The following is a 9,665-nucleotide window of genomic DNA, read 5'->3' as shown; positions in this document are numbered from 1 at the left end:
GTAATTTTCCTCAACTTTAATCACAGGATATGGTAGTACTAAGAGATGTCCTAGGGAATTTCCTATATCCCAGACATACTTTTCCTTTCCTCTAATGTGTTGTAGCAGTCCAGTTTTTCCTTAGAATCTGAATCAATTAACCCAGTCAGTATGGTAACTCCCTTTTTCACCCATTGATTCAGAGGCATGAGAAACCCAAACTGGTTGGGTGGCAGTAGTCACTTCCAGTTTAATGGAATCACTGCTGTGGTCCCAATGGAAACATTCCTCCTTTTGGAACTAAGACCTATAGACCAGTAAAGCATACTAAGGTCACAGGGATAGGAAGCAAAAGTTTTTCCAGTGAATCGATAGAGGTAATAGTGTGGTGCCACTCTCATTTCCACTCCTTGATTCCTGGGTTCTTGAATCCTGGCTATGGGAAAAACAGAATGATATCATGTATTCTGATTTAGAACATATACTGCCTCCAAAACTGGTTGTAGGAGGGTCAAGATGCATCAACTTCTTCTTCACCTTAGAAGAGTTAACTTGACATGCCCTTCACTACTAGACTCCTAGAAATTTCACTAAGGTCAAAGGCCCCTGAATTTTTGTTGGATTTATTTCCCACCCTCTGACATGCAAATTACCAATATGTCTAGATTAGCTGAGACTTCTTGCTCACTAGGTCTAATCAGCAAAACATCATCATTAAAATGGACTGGTGTGATATCTTGTGGAACAGAAAGGTGATCAAGATTTCTGCAGACTAAATTATAAGTCTGGAGAGGCGATACATCCCTGAGGTAGGACAGTGAAGATGTATTGCTGGCCTTGCCAGCTGAAAGCAAACTTTTGTTTTTATTGCTTTTATTGGAACCCATCTGAACATCAGATATACCTGGTGTTGGTTAGCAAAAACCATTTGTACAATTGATATTGATGGTTCCAAAACCAAAACAGTGACTGGACATGATGGGGAAAGATGTTGGGAACAAAAACCTGATTTTGGAGAGGAAAATAAAAGCCAGTCAGATTCAGTGAGGATTCAAAACCTGATACAACAAAATCCTTGTACAAAATATAAATTTATTATGAATACCTGGAAGGATAATCTGAGAAAGGAAAAGATAAAAGGAGGCCAACACGAAGGAGGCAGGAGGAGGGGGAGAGGAAAAAAGAGAAGACAAAGGTGAAATGAGAGGAAGAAGAAAATACAGCTGAGCACAACAGAGGTGCAGAAGCTTACCTGCCCAAATGGCATTAAAGTCTTGCTATGTAATCTCAACTTCTGGTAGTCTTTACTAACTAACAGATATTGAGAAAAAAGCATTTACCAGGTCAATAGGTGCATATCAGGTACCAGGGGATGTGTTAATTTCCTCAAGCAATGAAATCACATCTGGAATAGCAGCTGCAATAAGAGTCACCACCTGGTTAAGTTTACAATAATTGACTGTCATTCTTCAAGATTCATTTTCTTCTGTACAGGACAAATAGGTGCATTGAATGAGAGTTTGTTGGAAATCACCACCCCTGTTTCTTTCAGTCCTTTATGGTGGCAGTAGTCTCTGTGTTCCCTCCAGTAGTGTGGTTGACTATTTTCCTTGAAAGAGGCAGTTCTAAGTGGCTTCCACTTGGTTTTTCCTACCATAACAACTCTTACTCCACAGGTCATTGAATCAATGTGGGGACTCTGCCAGTTGTCCAGTAGGTCTATTCCAATTTTACATTCCAGAACTGGGAGAAAAACCACACGATGGGTTCTGGGACCCACTGGACTCACTGTGAGGCAGATCTAAGCCAAAACTTCATTGATCATCTGATCTCCTTATATTGACCTACTCTGACTAGTGTAATACAGTGATGTCTTTGGTCTCCTGAAATTAGTGTCAAGTCAGAGTCAGTGCCCATAACTCCCCCAAAGTCTGATTCTTTTCGCAATGCACAGTCACCCAGGTAAATTGTCATAGATCTCTTTGGGGAAACGTGGGGAAAAGATTAACTATAAAAAGTTTGCCAGTTTAGCAGGGCCCTTCCTCAAGGGACTTGTCCCCCGACCCTTAATTAAAGAGGTTCTGGCTCTGTAAACTGACTCATGTCTAGGAATTGATTGAGGGGACAGTGGTCTGTTGATTCAAGTTAGCCCCCTGTTCACTCACCTCAGGACTCTTCTGCTTAAGGGAGGCCATTACAACTTCTTCAGGCAAAACAAAGTTAATCTCCTCACACAGGGGTCACAGGGATACTTCTAATGGCAAAAAGGACTCGATAGAATCTAGAGTTTCATATGCCTAGTTTGATTGGAATCTTCCCCTATGTCCCCATTCTAGTTTTCAAGATCTCGTTCTTTCCCAATCAGTGCCCTCATTTTAACAGAAGATGTCTGCGATGTTGAAAACGCAGGACAACCCTATCTCCAGCCCCCTCACAATGCAGCTAACAGTGGTTTCAGGAAATTTCATTTCCTGGAAAATTCCAGATATTTCTAGGAACTTGGCTAGCTTGTCCCTGCACAAGTTGTAGCTGATAACAACAAGCAGTGCAGACTCTCTCCAGCAGAGGGAACCATTAAACAAGGGCATTCTTAGAAAACATCATTAGAAAAATTTTTCTGTTTCTCTATAGTCTTCAAGACATTGAGAGCAACTCAACATAAGTAACTGATAAATTAGGCAAGAAAGAAAAGACATCCAAACTGGAAAGGAAGAAGTAAAACTGACACTATTGCAGATGACATGATATTATATACAGAAAACCCTAAAGAGTCTACCAACTGTTAGGACTAATAAATGAATTCAGTAAAGTTGCAGGACACAAAATCAATATACAGAAATCTGTTGCATTTCTATACACTATTAACAAACAATCAGAAAGAGAAAGCAAGAAACCAATTGCATTTACAATTGTATCATAAAGAATAAAATACCTAGGAATAAATTTAACCAAGGAGCTGAAAGACCTATACACTGAAAATTATAAGACATTGATGAAAGAAATTAAAGAACACAAATAAATGGAAAGATAGTCCATGCTTATGGATTGGAAGAATAAATACTGTTAAAATGTCCCTACTACCAAAACAATGTGCAGATTCAATGCAATCTCTGTCAAAGTTACAATGTCATTTTTCAGAAATAGAAAAAACAATCCTAAAATTTGTATGGAACCACAAAGACCTTGAGTAGCCAAAGCAATCTTGATAAAGAAGAACAGAGCTGGAAACATCATACTTTCTGATTTCAAATTTTATTACAAAGTTATAGTAATCAAAACAGTATGATATTGGCATAAAAACAGACACACAGATCAATGGAACATAATAGAGATCCCAGAAATAAAGCCACACATGTATGGTCAATTAATTCGTGACAAAGGAGCCAGGAATATACAATGAGGAAAAGGACAATCTCTTCAGTAAATGGTGTTGGGAAAACTGGACAGCCACATAAAAAGTAATGAAACCGAACCACTATATTACCTCATACACAAAGTTAACTCAAAGTGAATTGAAGACTTGAATGTAAGACCTGAAACCAAAAATCTCTTAGAGTTAAAAATAGGCAATAAGCTCCTTGGTGATGATATTTTGGATTTGACACCAAAAGCAAAGGAAATAAAAAAAAAACAAGTGGGACTACATCAAACTAAAAAGCCTCTGAACAGCAAAGGAAACCATCAGCAAAATAAAAAGGTGACCGACTGAATGGGAGAAAACATTTTCAAATTATATACCTGATATGAGGTTAATATGCAAAATATATAAAGCACTCATACAGCTCAACAGCAAAAAAAAAAAAAAAAAAAAAGTCCAATTTGATTTATAAATGGGCAGAGAATCTAAATAGACATTTTCCAAAGAAGATATACAGATGGCCAATGGATACAATAAAAGATGTTTAACATCACTAATCATCAGGGAAAAGGCAAATCAAAACCTCAAGGATTATCACCTCACACCTGTTAGAATGGCTATTATCAAAAAGACAAGAAATAACAAGTGCAGGAAAGGACGTAGAGGAAATAGAATCCTTGTGCACTGTTGATGGGAATGTAAATCAGTGCAGTCACTATGGAACACAATATGGAAGTTCCTCAAAAAATTAAAAATAGAACTATTATACAATCCAGCAATCCCACTTCTAGATGTTTATCCAAAGAAAATGAAAACACTAACTTGAGGGACTTCCCTGGTGGTCCAGTAGTTAGGACTCCGCACTTTCACTGCCGAGGGCCAGGGTTCGATCCCTGGTTGGGGAACTAAGATCCCACAAGCCACGCAACACAGCCAAAAGAAAAAATAAAAAAAACACTAACTTGAATATGCACCCCCATATTCACTGCAGCATTATTTACAATAGCCAAGATATGGAAACAACTTAAGTGTCCACTGATGGCTGAAAGGATAAAGAAAATGTGGCATATACACAATAGAATATAATTCAGCCATAAAAAAGAATGAAACTTTGCCATTTGTGACAACATGGATGGACCTTGAGAGTATTATGCTAAGTGAAATAAATCAGACAGAGCAGACAGAGAGAGACAAATACCATATGATCTCACTTATATGTGGAATCTTAAAAAAAAAAAAAGCTCCTGGATACAGATACAAAGATCACATTGGTGGTTACCACAGGCAGGGGTGGAAGGCGGGCAAAATGGGTGAAAGAAGTCAGAGGTACAAACTTCCAGTTATAAAACAAATAAATCCTGTGAATGTAATGTACAGCATAGTGGCTATAGTTAATAACACTGTATTACATATTTGAAAGTTGCTAGGTGAGTAGATCTTAAAATTTCTCATCACAAGATAAAATATTTTATAGCTGTGTTATGACAGATGTGAACTAGACTTATTATTTCACAGTGTATACAAATAACAAATCATTATGTTGTACACTTGCAACTAATATAATGTTGTATGTCAGTTATACATCAATCATAGAAAAGATGAGTGAGGTATTCACCTATTCAGAAATAGAAAAATAAATATTTTCATGATTTATATTACTTATTTAAATAATGTTATTATTTTAAAAATTGTAATGCATGCTTACAATATTACAGAGATACAGTATCTTCTTCAACCATTCAAACCACTCTCTGAGGGTTGTTATCCCAATTTTATAGATGAGGAAACCAAGAGAGAACAAGTCATTTAATGAAGTGTTGGAACTAGAATTTGGATCCATGTTGTCTGATGCAGAGCCTGGACTCTTCAACATGTGGATACATCATTTCCTGAAAAAAAAAGTTTTCCCAAAGATACTTATTCTATACCACCTAAGTGTCTTTATTTAATTTTCCTTTATCCTGTGAGAAACTTTATCAGTGAATATTAATGTGTGAATAATCATCTTTTTTAATCACCTACTGTGAATTTGGTTCAACCAAGAATAATATCCTCCTAATTACTTGTTACTGAGGAAGCAACATTTTGATAGGTAAAACAATCAAAATAAATTTTGATTAGGAAATTTAGGGTCTCCAAGACCAAGAGAGTAGAGCAAAGTGGTCTTTGTACAACCATAGAACAATTTAGTCATCTAGAGACTTGACCAAAACGTTCAAAAAGAGAAATAAATTGTATAGAGAATAATTTTCTATAACTGTCAAAAAAAGACAGGAACAATAAAGAAATGGATGGATTTATTGACAATCATGCAAAATATATTTACACCATAATAAAAATTTAAAGATAAATAACATGGAAAACATTTGCAATGTATATGTAAAACAAGGAGTTATAGCCTTGATATATAATGGGCTCTTTCTTTTCAGCTTAAAAAGAGCAGCAGTAGAAAAGTGGAAGAAAACATGAAGTAACAATATGTGAAAGAAGAAAATACACTGTCAATAACATTTGAAAAAATTCTTATTTGTATAAATAAATAGCCCATCTGAGAGCATTGACTGTCTCTCCATTTGTTTGTGAGAAGAGGCACAGTTGATACAAAGGCACAGAATTAAACATAAAAACAAAAACATAAACAAAAACCCACCAAAGTATGTATCTAACCACATCAAATTATTTCAGCAATTTCCAAATCTTATTTTATTTTTTCCTAAATAAGTCACCTTAATATGTACTAGAAGTCCTCATTGTATAATTGATACTAGATGAAGTCCACTTGTACAAACTAATGTAAAAGAAAGACCAACATTTCATAGTAAATGGTGGGGCAGGGGGGTTCAGTAAACTTTATCTTGAAAAATTAAAGAAAATAGTTTTGAAAATAAGTTTATCTTATACTTCCAAGATTTAAGCGGCTTCCCTGGTGACGCAGTGGTTAAGAATCTGCCTGCCAGTGCAGGGGACACGGGTTCGAGCCCTGGTCCAGGAAGATCCCACATGCCACGGAGCAACTAAGCCCGTGCGCCACAACAACTGAGCCTGCGCTCTAGAGCCCGCGGGCCACAACTACTGAGCCCGCGTGCTCTAGAGCCCGTGCTCCGCAACAAGAGAAGCCACGGCAATGAGAAGCCGGTGCACCACAACAAAGAGTAGCCCCCGCTCGCCCGCACGCAGCAATGAAGACCCAATGCAGCGAAAAATCAATAAATAAGATTTAAGCTACAATTGTGTATATGCAGTAATTATTAGACTGAGAAAGAATCAAGGGTTGAGAGGGCCATTATTTCTCAACCTAATTTTATAGTAGCAGGGTAGCAAGACTCTACCTCTTGTTTGACTTCTGTAACATGTATAATGTGTCATTTTTGCAAAAATAACAGAATACTTTTGGATTTTATTTTTACCCAGAGCATCTCTTAATACTTCGTGCTTCAATTCATCCTCCTTTGAAGCACCTGCCAATCTTCTTAGTGTCCCTGTTGATTTTCTATATTTAAATCATTAACTTGTTTAATTTTGATGTTCTCCCATTTGTCAATAACTTTGCCTTAGACAAAGGCAATAACTTTGCCTTAGACAAACTTAGACAAATCTCTACTACTACTTTCATGGCTTTCGTAAACTCTGAATTACTTTGAAAGTAAATGTAATTGCCGTAGTACACACTGTGTTCACTATTATCAAGTGTTAGCGTCTGACAGCTGGTGAAAGGCAGTCCACAATGTCCTTCATGTCATGACACAGATGAAGGAAGGCTAAGGCCAGGTAGGAAGGGTGAGTGAGTGGCAGGCAATTTGCAAGTGTCAGCTCATCAGTAAATAATTTTGCTTCTATTGCTTTTAACATTTATTGCTTTCTTATACAACCTCATAACTGCAATGATTCTGTGAAGAATGGGGACTTCCTGTATAATATGGTAAAACTGAAGATGCTTTAACACAATTCTTAAGTGATTCTCTTAGCTCTAATGTGATGTAGTCAAGACAGACATCATTATTTCCACTTTATACTTGACTTAGAGAGCTTACACAATTTGCTTGAGTTCACAGAATCATTGAATAATGTAGCTGAGATTTGTACCCAAATCTTTCTGTACTAAAATCCTGTTTAATCTAATGTATTATACTGCCTCCCAGTGGTATGAACTTATATTCACAGATTATCTGTAATAAATAGTTACATTATTTCCATTCTTCTGGATTTGGGAAGGTTGAAGATTTAATTGTTCATTAGCAAAGTAATTTTTCCCTGCATATCAAGGATGCTCTTTTTTAATATTCACATCCCTGCATACCAAGGATGCTCTTTTTAAATATTCACATCTTTCTGAATTTGTACAATTTTACGCTTTAGACATGCAGGGCGAAGTTAATTATATGAAAAGTTAACATGTATAGTGTTTATTTTATCCAAGGCAGTGTATCCTAAAAGTTATGAAACTATTTTTATTATTCCTACTTTAAGAGTAAAATGAATGAATCTTGTAGTCTATGTAACTTGCCTATATTACACAGCTAACAGTGGCCAAGCTAAGGCTCACACGCTCCTGTTCATCTCTAAATCCAAACCATACCTTTAGAGCTGCTTTCCAATATAGTAGCCATTAATCACATTTGAGTATTTAAATTTAAATCAATTATAATTAAATAAAATTTTTAAACTCTAGCCATATTTCAAGTGCTTATGAGCCCCATTGTGGCTAGTGGCTATAGTTTTGGTTGCACTGATGTGGAATATTTCCACCGTTGCTGAAAGCTGATTCAACGGTGTTAGTCTAGAATAAAGATAATAGTTTTCTTCCAGATGTTGAACAAAAAACAAAAAACTTGATTTGTCCTGGAGATCTGAAAACTTTGATCTAAGTTTTAACTCCAAAATATTGTTTAAATATTGTTTTTATATCTTCCAAATTTGGCACAAATGGGTTTTTTTTTTTTTAAAGATTTATTTTATTGATTAATTGATTGATTGATTGATTGCTATGTTGGGTCTTCGTTTCTGTGCTAGGGCTTTCTCTATTTGCGGCAAGTGGGGGCCACTCTTCATCACGGTGCGCGGGCCTCTCACTATCGTGGCCTCTCTTGTTGCGGAGCACAGGCTCCAGACGCGCAAGCTCAGTAGTTGTGGCCCACGGGCTCAGTCGCTCCGCGGCATGTGGGATCCTCCCAGACCAGGGCTCGAACCCGTGTCCCCTGCATTAGCAGGCAGATTCTCAACCACTGCGCCACCAGGGAAGCCCACAAATGGGTTTTTGTACCAGTATCTCTAATCGACCCGGAAGTCGATTTCAGAAATTTGCCACTGCACCATCAGTCACACTCATTGTACTGTGACCCTGTTACCCCGCTACCAGGTGAGATTTCAGTTTAAGTGAGTAACCATTCCAATTCTGGATCTACACTCTCCCGTAATTTCATCTGAAGGTTTTGACTCGGGTTTGTAGTCTTGTCTATAAAATGGATGATTCTTTACATAAGAAGCAGTTGATTTTTTATCAATTCAATAAAAGAGTCAAAAAAGGACTCAATAAAGGAGTCAAACGATCATCATTACACTGTGCATCTTGCCTTACTACCTTTCTACACTGAGTTGATTCAAATTTTTATCCAATACTAATGAAGCTGCTAGAGCATTTTCCTGTAACAACTGAAATACCAGTTTCACAGGCCTGATAGTTTGATAGTCTGTCAACTTCACGACCGTGTAGTTATTTTTGCCAACATCCCTACACTGATTTCTGTTCTCCTCACTCCATTTGTCATATTATCTTCTGTGCTAATTGGAAAGAAATATTTCATATTATCTTTTTCTTTGTTTGGGCCCAACAACTCCAATTTTCTTGCACAGCCAGCTGCCATCTTATCATTGTTTGTATGGTATACCATAACATGTGGTCCTTCTCCATCTGTATTTCTTGCTTCTTTCTTTTTTTCCCATGGAGTTTTGTGAGGACTCTGCAGTACCATTGCCAAGGGCTGAGTCAGGATCATTTTGGCATATATCTTACATCAGTAGATACAAAGGGAATGTCTTGTGACTTCACAGGACTATTTTCAGCCTCATTTTTAGGCTTTGTACTTAGCTTATTTTTATCCACCTCTCAAAGTCTGAATAAGAGCTTATTCCAGATTGCAGTAATGCTACGACTGCATCAGTCATTTCCGGGCACTCAGAAACAGAAGTAGCACCTGTCAGTATAGGGGCAGGGCACTTTTCACGATTGGTTATCCCAAGGCCAAGGCAGGCATTTGGGTTGGGTAACTTTTCAGCAGAGTTTGCTTTGAAGCCCTATTTGCATCCATAGCTTCTACAGACTTCATAGCAT

The 9,665-nt window shown here is 37.2% G+C and overlaps 1 pseudogene; it reads right to left on the bottom strand.

Annotated features, from left to right (window-relative positions):
- Positions 1-8,911: 8,911 nt before the first annotated feature.
- On the bottom strand, positions 8,912-9,499 carry LOC137775246 (cordon-bleu protein-like 1; annotated as a pseudogene).
- Between the last annotated feature and the right edge of the window lie 166 nt (positions 9,500-9,665).

Source organism: Eschrichtius robustus, chromosome 13 (assembly GCF_028021215.1).
Source record: "Eschrichtius robustus isolate mEscRob2 chromosome 13, mEscRob2.pri, whole genome shotgun sequence".
Lineage (NCBI taxonomy): Eukaryota > Metazoa > Chordata > Mammalia > Artiodactyla > Eschrichtiidae > Eschrichtius > Eschrichtius robustus.
This window is presented reverse-complemented; position numbering and strand designations above follow the sequence as displayed.